General features: G+C 42.8%; 1 long non-coding RNA gene across 1 annotated transcript in view; it reads right to left on the minus strand.

Moving 5' to 3' along the window:
- The window catches only part of LOC115472310, a 59,051-nt gene extending 46,117 nt beyond the window's left edge, over positions 1 to 12,934 (minus strand). Inside the window, exon 1 of the long non-coding RNA XR_003942501.1 lies at positions 12,868 to 12,934. This is a non-coding gene — a long non-coding RNA (uncharacterized LOC115472310). The remainder of the gene's footprint in view (positions 1 to 12,867) is intronic.
- Between the last annotated feature and the right edge of the window lie 9,580 nt (positions 12,935 to 22,514).

The raw sequence follows: 22,514 nt of genomic DNA on the forward strand, positions 1-22,514 counted from the left end.
CACAAATATACATAAAGCATTAATAAAGATCAAGAAACAAATCAATAAAATATGTAACACAGACACTTGAAGAAAGACAGTACATGGAGAGGGGAATTCACATGTCCAGGTCAAATTGTGGAGAATTTCTATAGTACTTCACAAGATGCTCTGCAAAAAAAAAAAAAAAAAAGCCTGTTGTAAAACAGATGCAGGACTGCAAGTGTAAATCTCTCAATGTATAGAGGGAGCAGCAATTTTAGAAAAGTGCATGTTGAAATCCCCGCTGTATAGATGTGGAAACAGCTTTCAAAAATCACTGCTTCAGTTGTAGAGGGGCCAGATCCTGGTGTCAGTGGCCCCCTGCCCCTAAGACATCCTGTTCCTCCCCACCTGCAACCAGATGACCCCCCCCACCCCACAGCATCACCCACCCTTACAACAGAAATGTTGTGGTTGCATATGCCCAGACTTTTGACTAACTGCCCAGAAGATAGGTTGGCAAATCAGGTTCTGAAAAGGAGTGAAAGAGATTAAAGTCCTGGGGATTGGGAGGCAGATGCACTAAAGCTTAATGAGCCTTTAATGACCCTCCAACAGGAAATTTTGATCCCTTGCATGCATCAAAGGGCTTTTACCGAGGAAGCTAGCAGCTAACGAAAACGGAATGGAGATGAGCAATTAGTGTAAAAACCCCATTGAAACGAGATGCACTAACCTTTTTTGATTGCCTTTACGCAGGAAAAAGGCAGGAAATCTAACGAGTGGTCTGTACCTCTCGTTAGGGCTGTCAACTACAAGTTTAAAAGTGAAATGTATTAAAAAAAATAACTAGGGGGGCAAAAACGCGCGTCAGGGGCGTCCTTTATTGACGCCCCAGGTCGCTGCTGCTCCCCTCTCCCTCAGCACCAAAAGAAAAAAAAAAAATCGGGAGGGGGCAAAGGTGCTCGTGAGGAGCATCCTGTATGGCCGTCCTTGACCCCCCCCGCCCGAGGTCGCCGTTTCCCCCCCCCCCCCCCCGCACGAAAAACTCAAATTTTAGCAGCCCCAGCCCCGGGCCGGCCCTCCTCCCTTCCTGTGTCTTCTCCCACACTAGCTCCGCCTCTCGCCATGCTCCGGTCCCGTGCCCCGCCCCCGCCACCCCCCTTTGGGCGTGGCTGCCGCTCCCCCCCTCCAACAACCCCCCCTTTTCCTAACCGGCCTGTGCAGCGCCTCTCACCTCTGCTGCATGGGCAAGAACAGCTGATCGGCGAGTCAGAAGGCCTTCTCAGACGTCCCTTCTTTCCTCCTGGGCCCGCCCTCCTCTGACGTAGGTAAACTACGTAGTTTACCTACGTCAGAGGAGGGCGGGCCCAAGAAGAAGGAAGGGACGTCTGAGAAGGCCTTCTGACTCGCCAATCAGCTGTTCTTGCCCGTGCAGCAGAGGTGAGAGGCGCTGCACGGGACGGTTAGGAAAAGGGGGGGGTCGTTGGAGGGGGGAGCGGCAGCCACGACCAAAGGGGGGGCGGCAGGGGCGGAGCACGGGACCGGAGCATGGCGGGAGGCGGAGCTAGTGTGGGAGAAGACACAGGAAGGGAGGAGGGACGGGCTGGGGCTGCTAAAATTTGAGATTTTTTCGTGCGGGGGGGGGGGGGGGGGGGGGAGGAAACGGCGACCTCGGGCGGGGGGGGGGGGCAAGGACGGCCATACAGGACACTCCTCACAAGTGCCTTTGCCCCCTCCCCACCTTTTTTTTATTTTTGTTTTGATTTGGGAGCCATGTGCTTGTGTTTTGGCTGTTTGTGGCATGCGCAGAGCAGCTAACATAACGATTGGCTGCTCTGCGCATGCTTTAGGGGCCGATTACCGATGTGTATTATGATTCTTTGATACATTGTACTTTTCAATACCGATCTGAGCATGTGTGACTTGTTGTTTTGGTGCATTCTTCTTTTTTTTTAAATCGTTAGGGACTTTAACGATTTAGATTTTTTAACGTTTGCTTGCTGCATCTGCCTCTAGGTTAGATGTTTCGTTGATGATGGAGAAACAGATTGCTGTAGTGATTAAAAGTGATAGTATTATTTGTGGACTACATTCCTGTTTTGAGCAAGTAGAATTAGCTGCATTAGTACATTCATGGATTATTTCTCAGTTGAATTACTATAACGCTTTGTATGTGGAATTACCTAAAAATCATTTGGAATTTGCAGTAAGTTCAAAATACCACTGCAAGAATGATTACAGGTATGAAATTACATTAACACATTTGTCCTGTTTTAAGGGAACTTCACTGGCTGCCTATGGAGCAATGAATTAAGATTTTAATTTTAGTATTTAGGATTTTACAAGGATTAGCTCCAGAGGCACTGGATGTGTAATATTGAGTGAAACACAGAAGTGTGCCTTTTCATGTGTGGGCCCTGTTTTTTTTTAATCAATTTCCTGAAGAGTTGAGGGATATCACAGATATCTTATACTTTCATAAACACTGTAAATCATTATTTTCACTGGTCTAAGGAGTATTATTGCAGGTAAGGACTGGGGTTGGGTTGGGGATAGTGGATCAATAATGAATAGGGAATAGACTGGGTTTATATTGGTTCTTCATATTTATACTGAATAATGCTTTATTGTGAAGTGTTTTGTGGCTATATGAAGAACCAGTACATAAAATAATAAATAAACTGTATTCCAGAGCATCCCATTCCCACTAGGAAGGATCACTCAGCCGCCAGGAATTTCTATATAAAGGTTGACATTAAAACCATTAAAGATTACATTTATAAACCTAGAATTAGTTTGAAAGAGTCAGAGGCAGATGCAGATCCTAAATTAAAAGCCTCCCTAAATAATCAGATCTTGAGACCAACCTTAAAGTGTGTGTAGTATGTCTCTAGGTTCAATTCCAGTGGGAGAGAACTCCACAGGGTAGGCGCAATTGCTAGAAATGCTGCACAGTGGGTTGATTCCAACCAGATATGTATGTAATATGGGATAACTACTAAACTGGATGTTGATGATCTAAGTTAATGGGATGGTTGATATAGTACAAGTAGATCTCAGAGAAATGTTGGAATATTGCAATTAAAAAAACATGATGAGTCAAAATGAGGATCTTATATTTAATTAAATATAATAGGGAGCCAATGTTCCTTTTTAAGGATTATCTTCAATGCGTATGCTAACAGTGATTATAGTAGTAGAAAGTCCATTTAATAGTGGTTTATGGACTTGTCCTTTAGGAAACCGTCTAACCCCTTTTTAAACTCTGCCAAGATAACTGCCTTCACCACGTTCTCCGGCAACGAATTCCAGAGTTTAATTATGCGTTGGGTGAAGAAACATTTTCTCAGATTTGTTTTAAATTTACTACACTGTAGTTTCATCGCATGCCCCCTAGTCCTAGTATTTTTGGAAAGCGTGAACAGAGGCTTCACATCCACCTGTTCCACTCCAGTCATTATTTTATATACCTCTATCATGTCTCCCCTCAGCCATCTCTTCTCCAAACTGAAAAGCCCTAGCCTCCTTAGTCTTTCTTCATAGGGAAGTCGTCCTATCCCTGCTATCATTTTAGTCGCCCTTTGCTGCACCTTTTCCAATTCTACTATATCTTTCTTGAGATGCGGCGACCAGAATTGAACACAATACTCAAGGTGCGGTCGCAACATGGAGCGATACAACGGCATTATAACATCCTCACACCTGTTTTCCATACCTTTCCTAATAATACCCAACATTCTATTTGCTTTCCTAACTGCAGCAGCACACTGAGCAGAAGGTTTCAGTGTATTATCGACGACGACACCCAGATCCATTTCTTGGTCCGTAACTCCTAACGTGGAACCTTGCATGACGTAGCTATAATTTGGGTTCTTTTTTTCCCACATGCATCACCTTGCACTTGCTCACATTAAACGTCATCTGCCATTTAGCCGCCCAGACTCCCAGTCTTGTAAGGTCCTTCTGTAATTTTTCACAATCCTGTCGCGAGTTAACGACTTTGAATAACTTTGTGTCATCAGCAAATTTAATTACCTCGCTAGTTACTCCCATCTCTAAATCATTTATAAATATATTAAAAAGCAGTGGTCCTAGCACAGACGCCTGAGGAACCCCACTAACTACCCTTCTCCATTGTGAATACTGCCCATTTAACCCCACTCTCTGTTTCCTATCCTTCAACCAGTTTTTAATCCACAATAGGACATTTCCTCCTATCCCATGACCCTCCAATTTCCTCTGTAGCCTTTCATGAGGTACCTTGTCAAACGCCTTTTGAAAATCCAGATACATAATATCAACTGGCTCCCCTTTGTCCACATGTTTGTTTAGTCCTTCAAACTTTGACTTTGGAAAATACTAAGGATATTAAGGTTTCATCTGAGGCTTCTTTTCTCCAGGGACAGGCATCTGCTCAGCAGTCTTCTAAACTGAATTTATTAGAGACTAAAATTCAAACCCTGGAATCTTTGGGCTTAGCCTCAGTTAAAGATAAGAATTTTACTCATCGTCAGCTGGAATACCTCGAAAATCAAATTAGGAGATATAACTTGAGTGCTCAATTTTCCCAGGTCTCCTCTTATGGCACCTGTAGATATGGTTAAGAAATATTTAATTGGAGTTCTGGGCATGTCTGGTGACTCATTGCCCCCTATCAAGCAAACCCAGTATATACTGGTCTCGGGGAGATCTGTTGGTGAGGCCATTCGAGGTCAAGACAGGGATAATACGAACCTTTTTGGAATCCTCACTGGAAGTAATTACTCAGAGACCTACTATGGTGGTATTCTTTGCTCTGGAGCTGGATCACAATGCTGTTTTGAAACTTTCTTTCAGACATTTGGACACACAGTTCTTGGGTTCAAAAGTTTGAGTATTTCCTGATCTTTCATGAGAGACACAGATAAGGCGTAAGGCCTTCCTGACCTTTTGGCTGAGGATATTGGCTCCGGGTGCCAATTTTGTGCTTAAATTTCCTTGTTTATGTTTTGTGATATTTCAGGGTAAACAGTTTCAATTTTTTTAATCCAAGCAATTAGAAGAGTTTCTTATTGCTATGGAGGAAATAAATATCATTGTATAGTCCCATATAGCATGCTGTAGGGGCAGGCAGGGAGAGCTTTATGGGTATACGATGATCTTGGGATTTGGTTTTGCAATTTTACTTTGTTAATTTAATTTCTACTTCTTGGATCCCTTTGTATTTATTGTGGACAAATGTTTATTACTTTTTCTTTTATTGTTTAAAATTTTCAACATGTATTTTTAATAATTTCTAGTTTATCTCATTTGTTGGGATATATTGTAAAAACAATAAAGATATATATTTAAAACAAAAGGAGCATGTTGGTTGGGCCCTCTTATTTTCCTTTGAAAAAGTGGTTTTGAGGATTATTTTCTTGCATGACTTATTTCTATGATTTGTAATACTCTAAGGGCCTCTTTTACCAAACCACACTAGCGATTCCTGAGTGACAATGCTGATGAAGCCCATTAGAATGCTGAAAGAGAGGGTGGATAGGGTACAGGATAGGGAAATTGATGGGAGGTGTAATCTTGGTCATTGTCATTGTTTCTTGGATATGTGTTGGTAGATGGGTTCATAGTTTGGGTAGGCTTGCTTGAACAGATGGATTTTTAGCGATTTCCGGAAGGCAAGATATTCACTGATTGAACGGATGGGTCAGGGGAGGGCATTAATAGTTTAATAGTTTATTAACCCTAGAACGCATATTGGGGGCCTTTTAGGCCCCCATGCTTACATTTTTGCTATTATCTGCAAAATTACTTTAGTTAGAATTTTGAAACTCAAGGTATTACTCAAGTATGTCATTGTTGATAATATCCAGTTGTTCATATAATTTTTTTTCATAGGCATTATGGTGTAACAATGCTTGTTTGGTGAAAACTACATCTGTATGAATTGGGGGCCTTTTAGGCCCCCGCTGTTTTTATCATGTTCTCAGAAGTGTTTGTGTCTCAAGTTACTTTATTTGTACTCAGTAATGCTGGTGGAGGGGCCAGGGTGTGGATAATAACATGTGAGGATGTCATGTGATTTTTGGAGGGAGTGATAAGGCCATGACATCACCTCAGGTCCTCTGAACACTGAGGACAGTATACACTGTGAGCTAATTGCTGAAGGACCTGTGATAAGATAAGCTGTTGAGAGGAAATCTGTTTCATTTTCTAACATCTAGTCAGCAATGGCACAGTCTTCCTCCAAGTGTCTGACTGACCAAGAGATTGAAGCGATTATGTTTCAAAGCGATGATGAAAGTGAACTATCTTTGTCTGATGAAGAATATCTGCCACCAGCTAATCAAACATCCTCATCCAGTGATTCTTCTGATGATGAAGAAGTGAATCTAGTGGATCCTCAAGAAGTGATAAGTAGAACATCCAAAACGAATGTTTTTTGGGACAGTAATCCTACATTAGTCGGACGTACTCCAATACACAATATTGTGAGACAGGCTCAAGGAGCTGTGGGAAGTCCCAGTTACTTTACCCCTAAAGATGTATTCTGTACTTATTTTTCTGACAATATTGCAGAAGAGGTCCTATTATGTTCAAACCTAGAAGGAAGACGTATCGCTTCAGCAAAAAATAAGTCCTGGAAAAATATCTCAAAAGAGGAACTTTATGCATATATTGGACTTTTCCTGCTGGCAGGGAGTCAAAAATCATATGATGTCCCAATACGAGAATTATTTCTGGACCCACTTTCTGATCCACACTATAAGGCGACAATGTCAGTGGGCAGATATGAGGAAATTAGAAGGATCATTCGCTTTGATGATAAGCGAACTCGTGCAGCGAGGTTTGAAACAGACAAATTAGCCCCTATCAGTTATATCTGGAACATATTTATCAAAAATTGCACAAAACTTTACAATCCTAGTACTAATGTTACTGTAGATGAGCAACTTGTACCGTTCAGAGGACGCTGCAAATTCATACAATACATGCCCAGCAAGCCAGCCAAGTACGGTATAAAAATCTTCTGGATGTGTGATTCTGCAAATTATTATGGCATAAATGGCGTAATCTACTGTGGCAAAGAGGTTGGTGCACCAGTACAGAAGGATCTGGGGTCTGAAATAGTCAAAACTCTTGCTGTTCCAATATTCAATTCAGGTAGAAACATCACCATGGACAATTATTTCACCAATGTTGAACTAGGCAATTTTCTGCTTGCAAAAGCTATTACACTTGTTGGTACTATAAAGCAAAACAGACGAGAAATTCCAGCAGCACTCAAACACAATCGTCAGCGAGCACTTTATGAGAGTGTCTTTGGATTCAATAACAAAGCGACTTTGGTATCTTACAAGGCAAAGAAGGAGAAATCTGTAATTTTACTCAGTACCATGCATCACGATTGCAGTGTTGACAGCAATAACCAAAAATTGAAACCAGAAATCATCCTGCATTACAATGCAACAAAAGGAGGTGTAGATAAAATGGATGAGATGGTGGGGAGAAAATTCGTGTAAGAGGCAAACAAAACGATGGCCTGTAGTACTATTTTCAAATATGCTTGATGTAGCAGCCCTAAATTCATTCATTATTTATACAGAAACTCATCCTGAATTTCATGCACAGAGGAAGGACAGGAGACGCTTATTCTTGAAGGACCTTTGTCATGAACTTGTAATACCTCACATGATAGAGTGAAGCGACTTGAAATGCTTTGCCAAAGAAAACTAAAGAAGCAATGAAACGGTGTGGCGTACAGTTTCAGATTACTCCAGAGCCAGGAGAAAGAAAACGAAAGCGTTGTTTCATGTGTCCAAGAAACATAGAGAGGAAAACTGAGCGATATTGTTCCACTTGTAAGGAAACTGTTTGCAAAGAACACTCTTCTGAAAAAATAACATGTCAGAATTGTTTGGAAGACTAATATAATAGAAAAGAAAGTTAGAATAAAAATGTAGCTGCAGCTAGTTTGCTATAGATTTCTATGCATTTTTGTGTGTTTTCATGTCTTTGCGTGGAATTTGGGAAAAAAAGATTTTTTGGTGTTTTCTGTGAAAAATTATAATTAAAATGTTGTCCACTATTCATATTTTATTGAGCAATTTTGAAATAAACTTGTGAAAGTTATTTAAGTGTGTTTTTCTACATTATGTGCATGGGGGCCTAAAAGGCCCCCATGACGTTAATATGTATATTTTTAACGTCATGCGTTCTAGGGTTAAACTATTAATACTATTAATAGTTTATTCTCCTGCTATATATTATTTTTCATGTGCAAAAATTACCTTTCTGTAATAAGGATCCTTAGGGCAATTTAGATTTTTACTATGTCTTTACATCTATTGAAAGATTGTACATTTTTTTCCTCCTTGTTGCTTATACTTGGGTGTTAGCTTTGAGAAATGTTCATAAATAAAAAATAAAAAAAGGATGCTTGAGATTTATGTAAACATTTTTATTTAGTCAATATTTATTAACCAATCTGATATTTACGTTCTGTACACCCAAAACACATTCTGACAGGTAATGACTTCAGAGACGCAGTATTATGCGATATTTATGTAAATTGTGAAACTGAAAAAAAAAAAGAGGAACATGTACAGGAATCAGTAAGAGAAGAAAAGGTCATAAGTTTAAAACACTGAGTACTGAAATTAGAAGCTAAGGGGGTCTTTTATTAAAGCTTAGCTCAAGTTGAAGGCAGCAGGGCCAATTTTATTCCTATTGGCCCTGCTGTAGATAACTCGAGTTAAGCTTTAGTAAAAGACCCCCCTAAAGCTGCTTATTCCTAAAATGATTGTCACCTGACTGGAGGTGGTAGATAGAAAAGTAAAAAACATAAAAGCGAACATCAAGGGGGAATGGAACTTGATATACTGCCTTTCTGTGGTTATAATCAAAGCAGTTTACATATTATATACAGGTACTTATTTTGTACCTGGGGTGATGGAGGATTAAGTGACTGCAGTGGGAATCAAACCGAGTTCACCAGAATCAAAGCCCGCTTAATTACTACCACTACTACTACTACTACTATTTATCATTTTTATAGCGCTACTAGACATACCACTAGACTACTCCTCCACGTAAAGTGGTAATACAGTAAGCTACTGCTTCAATAAATTTAAGTTCAAGCAGATCAACAGAGCAAATGGCAATGAATTGTTATTGATTACTGCTAAACTAAAGTTACCAGGATACCCAGGTAGGGTTGGGTAGGGCACAGTAAGGCCAGACCTTTCCAGGGCAATTTTCCACCATAAAAAAATAGTCTACTAAAAATACTTGATTCCATTTTTTGTATCTTAAAACTACTTTCTTCAAGTTGCTTAACACAAAATATTTATGGTCCAGTACCAAAGTCTTATGCTGGGTCATAAAAAAAAATGTAATTAGGCAATGAAAAACCCAAATCAGCTGACAATATCCAGTTCAACATTTAACATTATGTGAGACATATATTCGGGCTCTAAATCTTTTAACTGGGTTTCAAGACATTGTACGCTGATTAATTTTCTATCAGATAATAAAATAACATACAATCTTTCAGCTCTGTTTCTTACTTATTTGTCTCTTTCCTTCACCAGTGGATATTTTAATACATTCCCTTTCTCTATGTTTCTACCCCTTTTTCTTGATACTTTCCCATTTTTCTGTCCTGTCCCATTGTTCTCTCTTCCTCCCATTCCTTTTCTCTCTCCTTATGACTTTCCTAACACTTTTTGTCTTCTTTCTCCAGCTATTTATTCCCTCATTTTCTCCATTCCTTCCAAGGGTACTCTTGTTCCTTTACACTCCTGACTCACATATTCACTCTCCCTTCTAACCCTCCCTCCCCAGCGTCCCTGCATCTCCACCTCTCTTTCCGCTCTTTGCTCCCCTTCTGGTCTAGCATTTCCACCTCTCCTTTGCCCTTCCAAATCCTGCATTTCCACTCTTACCTCCCCCCTTCAAATTCAGCCATCTCCACTTCTTTCTCTCCTCCCCCCTTCAATTCAGCCATCTCCACTTCTTTCTCTCCTCCTCCCTTCAAATTTAGCCATCTCCTTCTCTGTCTCCTTCCCTTTCCAGTCCTGCCAGCTCCACCTCTCTCTCTCCTCTGCCCTTCTAGTTTGCCCAGTCATCTCCAACATTATCTCTCCTCTCCCTTCCAGTCCAACCATATTTACTTCTATCTCTCTTCTCCCTCTTCCAGCCTGGCCATCTCCACATCTTTTTCTGTTTCCCAACCCAGTCCAGCACGTGCACCTAGTGTTGGTTTTAGGCATAAGCTAAACAAGCTTCAGCTTAGAGCAGTGATGGAAGAAAATCATGTTATTTTTTTCTCCTATACTAGTATAATATTTTCAATGATGTCTGTTTATATGCGCCATGGCTGGTGTAAGGGGTGTGGCTATCATAGGGGTGGAGTCATATGTGGTGACCCCGTCCGTAATGAGTCCCGGCACTTTGTGATAAATAATTCGATTTTGGATTGCTGTTTGGGCACTCGGTCTCTGAAAGGTTCACCATCACTGGCTTAGAGCCTCACAATCTGCAGGGCTTCACAAATTTTTTTCGGGCATTTAGAATTTGATGTGTTTTTTTAATGTGTGCTGTAGTTTTTAAAATCCCGTGTAGCAAATTTGTAGGTGTAGTTTTAAAATGGCTTTATATGTAATCAATTTTAGTAATATTTTAAGCCCAAATTTTCTCTGTTTTCAGGTTTACAATGAAGAGAACATTTGAGAACAGATTATTAAAAGGCATATATATGTTTCCAATTTTATCGTGGTGACCTAAGGTCCTGCTTTGGTACGTACCTTTGTGAGACCTTCTGGTGTAACTTTTTAACAAGGGGCCTCCAAGCTTTATATAGCTTAGGGCCTCATCAAGTCTAAATCTGGCACTGCATGCACCTCTCTCTCCTCCCCCTTTTAGTCCAGAACTAATTCTCTTCCCCTCTGCTCCTTCCCTTTGGTGTCAGCATTAAAAAGTACAGCGGTGGGTGTGATGTAGAGCCTCTGCTCAAGCACACTACAGTTCCTGCCCCCATGGCAACAGGAAGTGTACATTGGTGGGGGATCCTTTACTCTAGTATTTTATAAAATAACAGATGCCTCTGTGTCTTTATAAAATAGTGCCAAAATAGGTGCCTTTTTGCTCTCTTAACCTAGGCATACAGAATGACATGGGGATGGGGACCTATGGTAATCACAGGGATGGGGACGGGGACAGAGCCCACGGGGATGGGGTGGGAACAGAGCCTGAAGGGACAGGGTTGGAACAGAGACAGATCCCACAGGGATGGGGCAGGGATGGGGACAGAGCCCATTGGGACAGGGACAAACCTTGTCCCTGTGTCTTTCTCTATTTTGAAGGCTGTTAATGAATTGGACAGTTATTTATGTTCGAGTGATGCAGGCAATGCTGTTTTCATTTTTTGGAAAAACAAGCAAAAGTGCTGGCCACAACTGGCAAAATTTGCATGGGGGATCCTGTACATTCCTGCTACCAGCACATGTTCTGAGTAGACATTTTCTATTGCAAGACGGACTGTGGAAGACAGGAGAGCTAGACAGGATTATGAGATTATTGATGACTTATTATGCATCCACAGATTAAAAAATCATAACAGTGCTTCATAGGGCATATTTCTCCCTTACTGGGGTGTACAGAATGGGTTGTATTTTGTACCCCTGGACATTTTAACAGGGTGGATTAGGGCTCCTTGGGGTTGTAGAAGTCAGCCATTGTTGGGGTTGGAAAGGTAGAGGGTAGTGGTGATGAGGTTATTATAGTTGCTCATTGTTATTATTGTTTTCTATTTGTGATTATAAACAACAGCTCACAGCATATTGTTCCTTTTTATCCTATATAATAAAACTCACCCTCAAAGTTCTGAGGACACTGACGTCTCTGTCAGGTCCTCCGGGCACTTCCTTCCGGTTCGAAGCCTTCGTGGTGGTGAAGCCACCGAAAACACTGTGTTGGGGCCCCGCCCTCGCGTCAAACGTGATGACGTCGAGGGTGGAGCAATGGCATCAGTAGCTTCACAACCAACACCTCAGCAGATTGAAGGTGGCGTGCCGAGGTCCGCAACAATGGTGGTCAGAGCCTTCAGAACGCCGAAGGGGTGAGTAGGGAGGGGGGGAGGTTCGGAAGGAAACCATGCTAGTGCCCGTTTCATTTGTGCAAGAAACAGGCATGTTTTACTAGTACTTTAATAACAAGATTTAAATATAAAATCATAAGTGTTCGAGGCTTCTTCAGAAGAGGACAGAGCACGCAGGGACAGGGACAGAATCTATGGGGAAAGGGCGGGGATGAGGACAAAACCTGTGGGGATGGGGATGGAGATAGAACCTGCGGGGACAGGGAAAAACTTTGTCCCTGTGTCATTCTCTACCTAGGCACCCTGTTATAAAATAAACCCCTCCATGTTGTTTTTTTCTCACTTGGCCTTTCTGAATAGCTAAGGGAATCAACCCCTAAGGTTTTTTAGATTGATTCATAACACACTATCATCACCTGACATTTCTCTGGTGTAATAGATAGAAGGTGAAAATGACCTTCTGCTGAATTTTGCAGCTATCCACTTTCATTTTGATTGTACAGCAGTTCCTTGTAACCTCTGAATTCCTCTCTCTTTAGTAAACAAAATCTACAGAAACAAGCAAGCGTAGATACTGTAGTTTCCTGTTTTTCTACCGTACATATTTTAGTGCTTCCCGGAAGGAAGAAATACTGATTAGACCCTGTAACAGACATATTGCACTTTGGCAAACACAGTCTGGCATGGCCAAGCCTGCATTTATCTACGAGAAAGGACAAAACAAGTCTGCTGGCAAGCTACGGAAAAGATCCAGTATGCAGGCAGCATTAGCATCTCGTGATGGGGGACATTTCTGGAATTCTCACACCCTCTTGATAATTACTCACAGTGGGATGGAATGTCCTTCATACAGCAGCTGTGTGCTGGGCAAAACAACATAGCTGCCCGTGAAGCACACCAGTTAAATGGACTGTCAAAAGTCTGTGCCTGAATGAATCCCTGGTATGTAATGTAATCTCCCACTCAAGTTCTACTCTTAAGAGACATGCAAAGAAGCTGAACTGGTACAAATTTGAAACTCACATAAACATTTACAGAGCTGCCAAGCCACCCAGCTCTGGCTTTCTTACAACCCCTCCCCTCCATTATGATGCATTAACATCTGCAACATTGATTAATGAGCAGGACCAGGGGCTACAAGTACCATTGTGCTTTGGGATGTAAATTAATTCGGTTACCTTAAAGGATATGACTGAAAATCTCAAAACTTAATCTGTTGGTTACTCACCTCATGCTTGTGTTAAGCAAGCTGGTTCTGGGGTTTTTATTTTTGTTGCATTTGTACCCTGTGCTTTCCTACTTGTGGCAGGCTCAATGTGGCTTACATATACAGGTACTTATTTGTACCTGGGGCAATGGAGGGTTAGGTGACTTGCCCAGAGTCACAAGGAGCTGCCTGTGCCTGAAATGGGAACTGAACTCAGTTCTCCAGGACCAGATTCCACCACCCTAGCCACTAGGCCACTCTGCCACTCCATGCCATGCTGTGGTTTTTAAAGGCCTGCATTATGAAATTTAAACACCATTAAAACAGAAAGGTGAAAGCAAGGGGAGTGTACAAGTCTGCCCCAAATCAGGAATTCCTTTAGAATGTGGAAGATTGGGGAGTCACCACTCAGCTTTTTCTCTGCCTGAACTCAACCACAAGCAGCTTCAAATCTCACAGCCAACACTTCTTGTTGCAGGATTTGAAGCTGTTTAGGGTCAAAATCCTGGCAGAAAGGTATTTCAGAGGAGATGAAATGTGGGCAGACGTTCAGATAGGATGGGGTGGGGTATGAGCTGGGTTGGGAGGTAGGGTCAAAATCTCCTGCTTAAAAATTATTCCCCCTTGGTGTCTCTGGGATAGGGAAAATGCACATTTTTCTAAGTAGCTACAAAGTGGATTTGAAGGCGTGCTAATGACACCCAAATACAGGAGTGATCTTTCTTTTTCTCAGATCCTGCCAGAATGATTCTCTTCATGCATAGCCTTATGAAACCGGATTCTGTAGAGCTAAGGATAGCAATCCTAAAGTTATCTCAGTGCATTTGTGCTTTTGTAACAGGAAGCCTGATTTCTGAAACCATCTGTACTGTAAGAGTCCACCTTGTGGCGGATATAGACATTAGAATTAGAAGCATTTTTTCCCCCTAACAGTTTCATGTGTATATTGGGGTAGGGTAGTAGGGAATTGATTCTACTCAGTGGCGTAGCAAGGGCGGGGCGGTGGGGGCGGTCCGCCCCGGGTGTCAACGGGTGGGGGGGTGCATCCGTCCACCCCCCCGGCGCAGCGCCTTCCCCTGACACGGTCCCCACCTACCTAAGAGCTCCATCCATCTGCAGCGCTGCTGTAAAGAAGAAATTGCTTCGTCGGCCCTTCCCTCACTTACTGTGTCCCGCCCTCTGACGTAACTTCCTATTTCCTCAAGGGCGGGACACAGTGAGTGAGGGAAGGGCCGATGAAGCGATTTCTTCTTTACAGCAGCGCTGCAGATGGATGGAGCTCATAGGCAGGTGGGGACCGTGTTGGGGGGAGGCGCTATGCCGATGGGGGTGGGGTGGTCCACGCCGGTGGGGGGGGGGTCGTGTTGGTCTGCACCCGGGGGGGGGGGGGTGAAGCGGCGATCCGCCCCGGGTGGCAGCCGCCCCCGCTACGCCACTGATTCTACTACTTGTTTTTATTTTATTTATTTATAACAACTTAATTTTACAAGCATTAAAATAACTTGCCAGAAATACAGAGAAAACAACACACAAGAATTATTTCAATCAGGTAATTCTATACTCTTCCTTAGACCACAAAATAGGGAGAGTGAAACAAGACAGGGGGATCAATTAAACAACAGTAAACAAAGAAAACATGGTATTAGCTTGATTATTCCCAGTTATTATTTATCTGAATCATTATTCCACATTGATCGTCTGGTTGGCTTCTTCAAGCCCAAACGGTGTATAGTCAATTTATTTAATTGGAAACATACTTATTGTCCAATATTAGTGGAAATAATACACCTGATTTCATTTTTTTCTCTTTTAAAACCAGAAATTATTTAACAATACAAACACTTGAGTCTCTAATCCAATTCCCACTGATTAAGGTAATCCCAGTTTCACAGGCTTCACTCCTTTTGAATTAATATACTAAGAGGAATCATTTCACTACTACTTGTTTTTAACATTTTGAATAACCAAGTTTCTCCTTTAATCCAGTACTTTGAGAATACATCAACCGACAAGACAATTGATGTCTGCTGAGAAGGATCTTTTGGATGTTTCAACTTTTCACAATGTAAGGCTCAATATGTGTAGATCTGCTATATTTTACATCGCAGGTCCAATGTTATGGAACAGTTTGCCTCAGCAATGTGCAGAAAAGCATTTGTATTTTTATAAGAAACATTTGATGTAAATCAATAGAAATAAAACAAAACAAAACAAAGAAAAGAAAGGAAGACAATCCCTTTTTTATTGGACTAAATACATTTTGGACTAAATTCTATACATCACGCCTAAACATTTGGCACCAAAATGAAATTTGCCTAAGCGAGTTCTGTAAAGTACACCTCAATTTAGGTGTACTTTATAGAATATGCCTAAATTGCTGCGTGATTTACAGAATACACCAACAGGGGCATAATCGAAAGATTTTTTGCCAGTCTCTATGCCAGCCTCAAATGTCATACTCAGGTCCATCGCAGCAGTATGCAGGTCCCTGGAGCAGTTTTAGTGGGTGCAGTGCACTTCAGGCAGGCGGACCCAGGCCCATCCCCCCCTCTACCTGTTACACTTGTGCTGGTAAATATGAGCCCTTCAAAACCCACCCGAAACCCACTGTACCCACATGTAGGTGCCCCCCTTCACCCCTTAGGGCTATGGTAGTGGTGTACAGTTGTGGGGAGTGGGTTTTTTTTGGGGGGGGGGGTTAGGGGGCTCAGCACCGAAGATAAGAGAGCTATGCACCTGGGAGCAATTTGTGAAGTCCACTGCAGTGCCCCCTAGGGTGCCCGGTTGGTGTCCTGGCATGTGAGGGGGACCAGTGCACTACGAGTGCTGGCTCCTCCCATGACCAAATGACTTGGATTTGGTCGTTTTTGAGATGGGCGTCCTCGGTTTCCATTATGGGTGAAAACTGGGGACGACCATCTCTAAGTTCGCCCATCTCGACATTTAGGTCGACCATCTCTAAAGTCGACATAAATGTTGAGATTTGGGCATCCCCGACCGTATTATTGAAACGAAAGATGGACTCCCATCTTGTTTCGATAATATGGGTTTCCCCGCCTCTTTGTGGCACCGTCCTTACAGATGAGCACCCTTAGAGATGGTCGTTCCCGTTCGATTATGCCCCTCCAAGCGCCCACACATGTGACTAAATTTATCCATGGGCAGTTACGCCAAGTAAAACCTGGTGTAAATACCAATGCCTAAATTGGGCACAGACTGGGTGTATTCTATAACAATGTGCATAGATTTTAGAAACCTCCATGACACGCCCATTTCACACCCACACACCATTCCATGCCCATGCCCATACTCCCTTTTCAACTATGCAACTTAGAATTTATGCGCAGCACGTTATAGAATATGCCTAGACAGTTCTGCGTGTAAATTCTAATGTGTTAATAATTGCTGGTTAATTGGCAATTATCAGCACTGACTGGCTTGTTAACCAATTAGGTTATATGCATTGTTATGGAATATGCTACTAATTGGGTTTCTGCTAGGTACTTGTGACCTGGATTGGCCACTGTTGGAAGCAGGATATTGGGCTAGATGGACTATTGGTCTGACCCAGTTTGGCTATTCTTATGTTCTTATGATTAACGTGTTAATTATTAATTGCAATTAATCCCTCCCCTGCCCGCCCATGTGCACGCACTGTCAGTCCAACATCTCTCCCTCCCAGACTGCCAGCGGCTCTCTCTCCCCTCCCAGTTACCGTTTTTTTTTCAGTAAATCTTCACCCTGCAGCAGCAGCTGTATTGAAATGCTGCCTCAGCTACCGGGCCTTTCTCTCTGATCTGTCCCACCCTCTTCTGATGCAACTTCCTGTATTCAGAAGGGGGTGGGATGGGTCAGAAGGAAAGGCCTGGTACAGGCTGAGGTAGGGTTTCAATATGGCTGCCGCTGCAGGGTGAAGATTTACTGAGAAAAGAAAAGGTAAACCGGGAGGGGAGGGGAAGGGAAGGGAAGGGAGAGAGATGCTGGAGAGAGAACAGCAGGAGAGGAGAAGAGGCATATTTGAGAGAGAGAGAGAGAGAGAGAGAGAGAGAGAGAGAGAGAGAGAAAGAAAGAATGGGTGAAGGCACGAGGGACACGAGAGAGAGAGAGAGAGAGAGAGAGAGAGAAAATGAATGGGTGAAGGCACAGGGGGCACATATGAGAGAGAGAAAGAGAGAGAATGGGTGACGGCAGAGGACACATAGAGAGAATGAGTATGGGAGAGTGGTAAGATGGTGACCTGAAGTTCGTATGCTCAACGGCCCAGCTGCCCTCTGAAGTTTCGTCGTCTTTACGTAAATTTCCTCTCTGCAATAGCAGTTACCTTAACTGAGAGGAAGGGGACAACTGGCGGTCAGCCACCGATGGCCAGCGTTTTATCCCCTGAGCAGCAAGTGTGGGACCGCTGCGTGACGAACTGCCCACAGAAGAAAGGGTTGGCAAGTCCTTTGATTAGTGCCGGCGAAGGAGCGTTGATGCTCTTGGACCTGGAAAAAACAACTCCATCGCTCCCGAATTATTCAACCACCATGTCCAAAGGAGTGGAGGAGTGAGTTAGAGGTATATGCTGAAACGGAGGACATTTACAGCAGAACCCAAATCGGCGGAACCACTCCTAAACACCTATGAGAAATCAACTTGGAGTTTTTGGCTCCCATGGAGGTTACATTGAATACTATCTGGAAGGCGCTTTGGGACCTAACGGTGGCAGTAAATAATTTTGTTTCAGATATAATTTTATTAGAGAGTTACATGGACAATTTAACGGAACCCTTTGAGAGTGAAAAATTAATATAACAAATGATTCTACATGAGCAAGAAGTGGTTATGATAATAGACCAGAAATTTTGAATAATAAAATGAATATTATTATAGATGATTAATATCGAGATTATTGTTTTTCCTAGAGTTCCGGGTATGACTCCTAAAGTTTTCCTCAGAAATATTTCCTCAAATTATTACTTTAAAAGGAGTGAAGACTGGAATTACTTTAATCAGTGGGATTTGAATTAGAGACTTAAGTATATGAGTCAGTATGAGGAGGAAGGGGGTGACTCGGGCAGTGGATTTCATCACCTGGCAGGGCTTCAGCTACCCCACCAGCCATTGAACAGGTACTACAGATTTGGAGGGGGCCTGAGCCCATTCTCTCTCTCTCATATGTACACCCCGCCATCACCCGTTCTCTCTCTCTCTCGTATGTGCTCCCCTGTGCTTCCACACATTTTCTCTCTCATATGTGCCCCCTGTGCCTCCACCCATTTTCTCTCTCATATGTGCCCCCTGTGCCTCTTCACCCATTCTCTCTCTCATATGCACCCTCCTGCCTTCACTCATTCTTTTTTTTAAATTTTTTATTTATAACCATTTAAATTTTTACAAGCGATAAAACAACTTGCTGGAAATACAGAGAAAGTAATATGTAGGAATTATTTCAGTCAGGTAATTCTATTCTCTTCCTTAGACCACTAAATAGGGAGAGTGAAACAAGATAAGGAGATCAATTAAACAGTAAACAGAAAAAAAAATTGTGGTATTAACCTGATTATCCCCAGATATTACTCGTCTAATTCATTATTCCACATTGATCATCTGGTTGGCTTCTTCAAGGCCAATACGGTGTATAGTCAAATCATTTCATTGAAAAACATACTTATTGTCCAATATTAGTTAGAAATAATACATCTGATTACATTCTTTCTCTTTTAAAAACCAGAAGTTATTTAGCAATACATATACTTAAGTCTCTAATTCAAATCCCACTGATTAAAGTAATTCCAGTCTTGGAGGAGGAAGGGGGCCACTATGGCAGTGGATTTCTTCAACTGATGGGGCTTTGGCATCCCCACCAGCAAAAGTAAGATATCTAATGTGGTGGGGTGGGGAGTGAGAGGAAATTCATGACCCCGCAGTCCATGCCTATGCCCCCCTCCCCCCGTGAACTGCTGGCTATATCTCGCCTTTAATCACGAGTAAACATTTTAATCAAAATGCAGCCGTAGTTCCAATGCTGAATCTGTTTCCCTAAACTAATGAGAAGCGTGGGGCGCTGTATACACATTTGTCTCAAACAAACACAATCTCATAAATTATTTACAGCCTCTCACTGGAGATGTAGATTCAAAACATACTGCTTTTCATTAATTCAGCTTTTTAACAGCTTATGCTTTTCATCACTTACAAACAGGCCTGCGGTCAAGCCGGAAGTAACTTCCAGTTAAAAAACAGAACAAAAAGAAAACAGGATTTTAGTTTCTCTCACATAGAGAATGAACAATTATGTTTTACCTGATAATTTTCTGTCCTTTAGTCACAGCAGATGAATCCAGAGACTTGTGGGTTGTGACTGTCTATCAGCAGGTGGAGACAGAGAGTGCTAAACTGAACTATCTTATAGGATGGAATGCTCCTTGGTCAGACAGTATTTCTCATAACAAAGCAGAAGGAAATAGAGTTATAACATTTCTCCTTCCCCACAGGGAAAAGTGATAAACCAAGAATTGCAAACACTTAAACCAATTACAATAGTCCATCTAAAATATAAAAATGCAGCAACAAGTTTCCCCAGAGAGAATTAACCAATAGGAACTGCTGGAACGAACAGAATGGGCCTCTGGATTCATCTATGGTGACTAAAGGAAAAAAAAATATTAGGTAAGACATAATTTTTCATTCCTTAGCGTTAGGAGCAGTTGAATCCAGAGACTTGTGGGATGTAGCAAAGCAATCCTTAAGTAGGGTGGAAAACTCCCGCAGATAGCACCAATACTCCAAAAGATGCCTCCATCCAAGTGGAGTTATGCAAATGGTAGTGTCTGGAGAAGGTATACAAGGAAGATCATATCGCCGCCCTACATAGTTCCTCCAGGAAAAACAGACGGGCTGTCACCCAGGAAGTTGTGACCGCTCAGGTAGGATGCACCTGGAATCTGGCTGGAACTGGTTTACCCGTTATTAAATACACAGATGCGATAGTGTTCTTGACCCAGGAAGCAAGGAAGAAATTATGGCTTTGGAAGCCACATTATTATTATTATTATTTTTTGAGGCCCTGAGCAAAGCACGAACAAACAATCTGACTGACGGAACTCATTGGTCACTTCCAGTCACAGGGGCATAGCCAGACTTCGGTGGGAGGGGGGTCTAGAGCCCGAGGTGAGGGGCACATTTAGCCCCCCCTGGCGCCGCCAACCTCCCGCCACTTTTGCCCCCCCCCCCGCTGCTGCCAAGTTTGCCAACCCTCCCCCGCCACTATTGACTCCCCCTCCCGCTGCCACCAATTCTCCCTCACCACCGCCAGCCGAAGTCCTCTTCAGCACTGATCTCCAGCGCGTTGCTGATCTGGATTCTGTTTCTGTGAGTCCTGATGTCCTGCACGTTCCTACGTGCAGATGTCAGTAGTCAAGAAAAGACTCACAGAAACAGAATCCAGATCAGCAATGCGCTGGAGACTGGCGCTGAAGAGGACTTCGGCTGGCGGGGGTTGGGGACCCCCACCAGCAAAAGTATCTGATGGTGGCGGCAGGGTAGAGGTTGGTAGCGGCGGGTGGGGGGTCGATAGTGGTGGAGGAGGGTCAGCGGCAGGAGTTGTGAAAGTAGGGGGGCCAGGGCTAAATCTGTGGGACCCCATGTCCCTGTGGCCCCACCTAGCTACGCCCCTGCTTCCAGATAATGCAGGAGTACACAGCAAATGTCAATCAAGCAGGAAGGAACAAAGGTTGTTGAGAAGAAAGGCAGAAACCACCTTAGGAAGAAAGGATGGTACTGTGCGCACTATTACCTCTTCAGGAGAAATTCAGAGGATCTTGACAGGACAATCTTGGAGTTCCAAAACCCTGCTTGGGCTGAAACTCAGATCTCCGATCAAAACTAGGCCGCCCCTGATAATAGCACCTGGTATCTTTAAACGAGGTTGAGCCTGACCCAACCTGAAAGAACGTTTAGACTTTGAGTCACCAGATCTTGCCCCAACTGCTCTAATCTCTCACCAAACAACAGCTTGCCCTAAAAGGGAACTGTTTGAAGTTGGATCTGCTGCACAGTGGTGCAACCACAGCAAACGACAGGCTGTGACTGCCAAATGCATCTGCTTGGCCGATGCTGGAATCCAATCATACAAGGAATCTGCCAAATATGCCAGCCCCGTCTCCACATCCGGCTGGCCGTCAGGCTCCTAGAAGGAATCTGAAATTTGTTTCACTCAGCTAAGGCACACCATAGCCACAAATGAGCTGGAGACAGCTGTCTGCAGAGAGAGAGAGAGAGAGAGAGAGAGAGAGAGAGAGAGAGAGAGAGAGAGAGAGAGCGAGCACTGAATCCACCAGTTGAGGACGAGTTTGGATTGGAAGGTCCAAGAGAGATGAAGACAAACAGCTGAGAAGGAACCACACAACTGGTCTGATGTAGAATCTGGCCCATTGAAGAATGTCCAAGATAGAAGCCATTGTGCCCAGAACTTTAACATATTCCCATACCTTGGGACATGGAAGGGAAAGTAGATCTTGACTTCAGTGTGAATTTATGCTGATGATCAACAAAAAACAGAAGAGCAAAAGTCCCTCACAAAGCACAGAAATAACAACACAGCGAAGGTGACATACACACACACAAAAAGGCTAGATGATGTACAAAGCAAGTGATATTTTATTAAAACCATCCAAAGACTCAACACAAATTGTGTTTCTGCCACAAAGGACTGCCTCAGGAGTCTTCAAAGGTGCTATTTTTTTCAAATCTAGCACGAGAATATAGCTTGAAGCATGTAAAAAGTATCCAAAATAATAGTCGGTACAGCAGTACTAACTATTATTTTAGATACTTATGCTGATGAGCAACAGGAAGAAATGTCTTTCCTAAGCCTATGTCTAATATCATTCCCAGATATGCCAAGATGTGTTTTGGAAAAAACTGACTTGGTGCAATTGAATACCAGTCCTAAGGACTGAAGAAGACTAGCTATCTGGGATGAAATCTCGCAGACTCTCTTGAGAGGAAAAGACACAAATCAGCCAATCATCGAGGGAAATCCATCCTTGCGAAGGGAGGCTGCCACTACTACCATGACCTTGAAAAAATGTGCTTGGTGATGAGGAAAGGCTCAATGGTATGGGCATAAATTGATAATGTTCCCCATAGATTGCAAACCACAAAACTCTCCTGTGGGGAGGTCAATTGGAAATATGAAAATATGCTTCACTGAGATCCAGGGAGGTTAGAACCCTCCCTGCTGGTCTGAAACTATTACAGACTGTAATGTTCTTATGAAATGTT

This window comes from Microcaecilia unicolor, chromosome 6 (genome assembly GCF_901765095.1).
Source record: "Microcaecilia unicolor chromosome 6, aMicUni1.1, whole genome shotgun sequence".
NCBI classification, from domain to species: domain Eukaryota; kingdom Metazoa; phylum Chordata; class Amphibia; order Gymnophiona; family Siphonopidae; genus Microcaecilia; species Microcaecilia unicolor.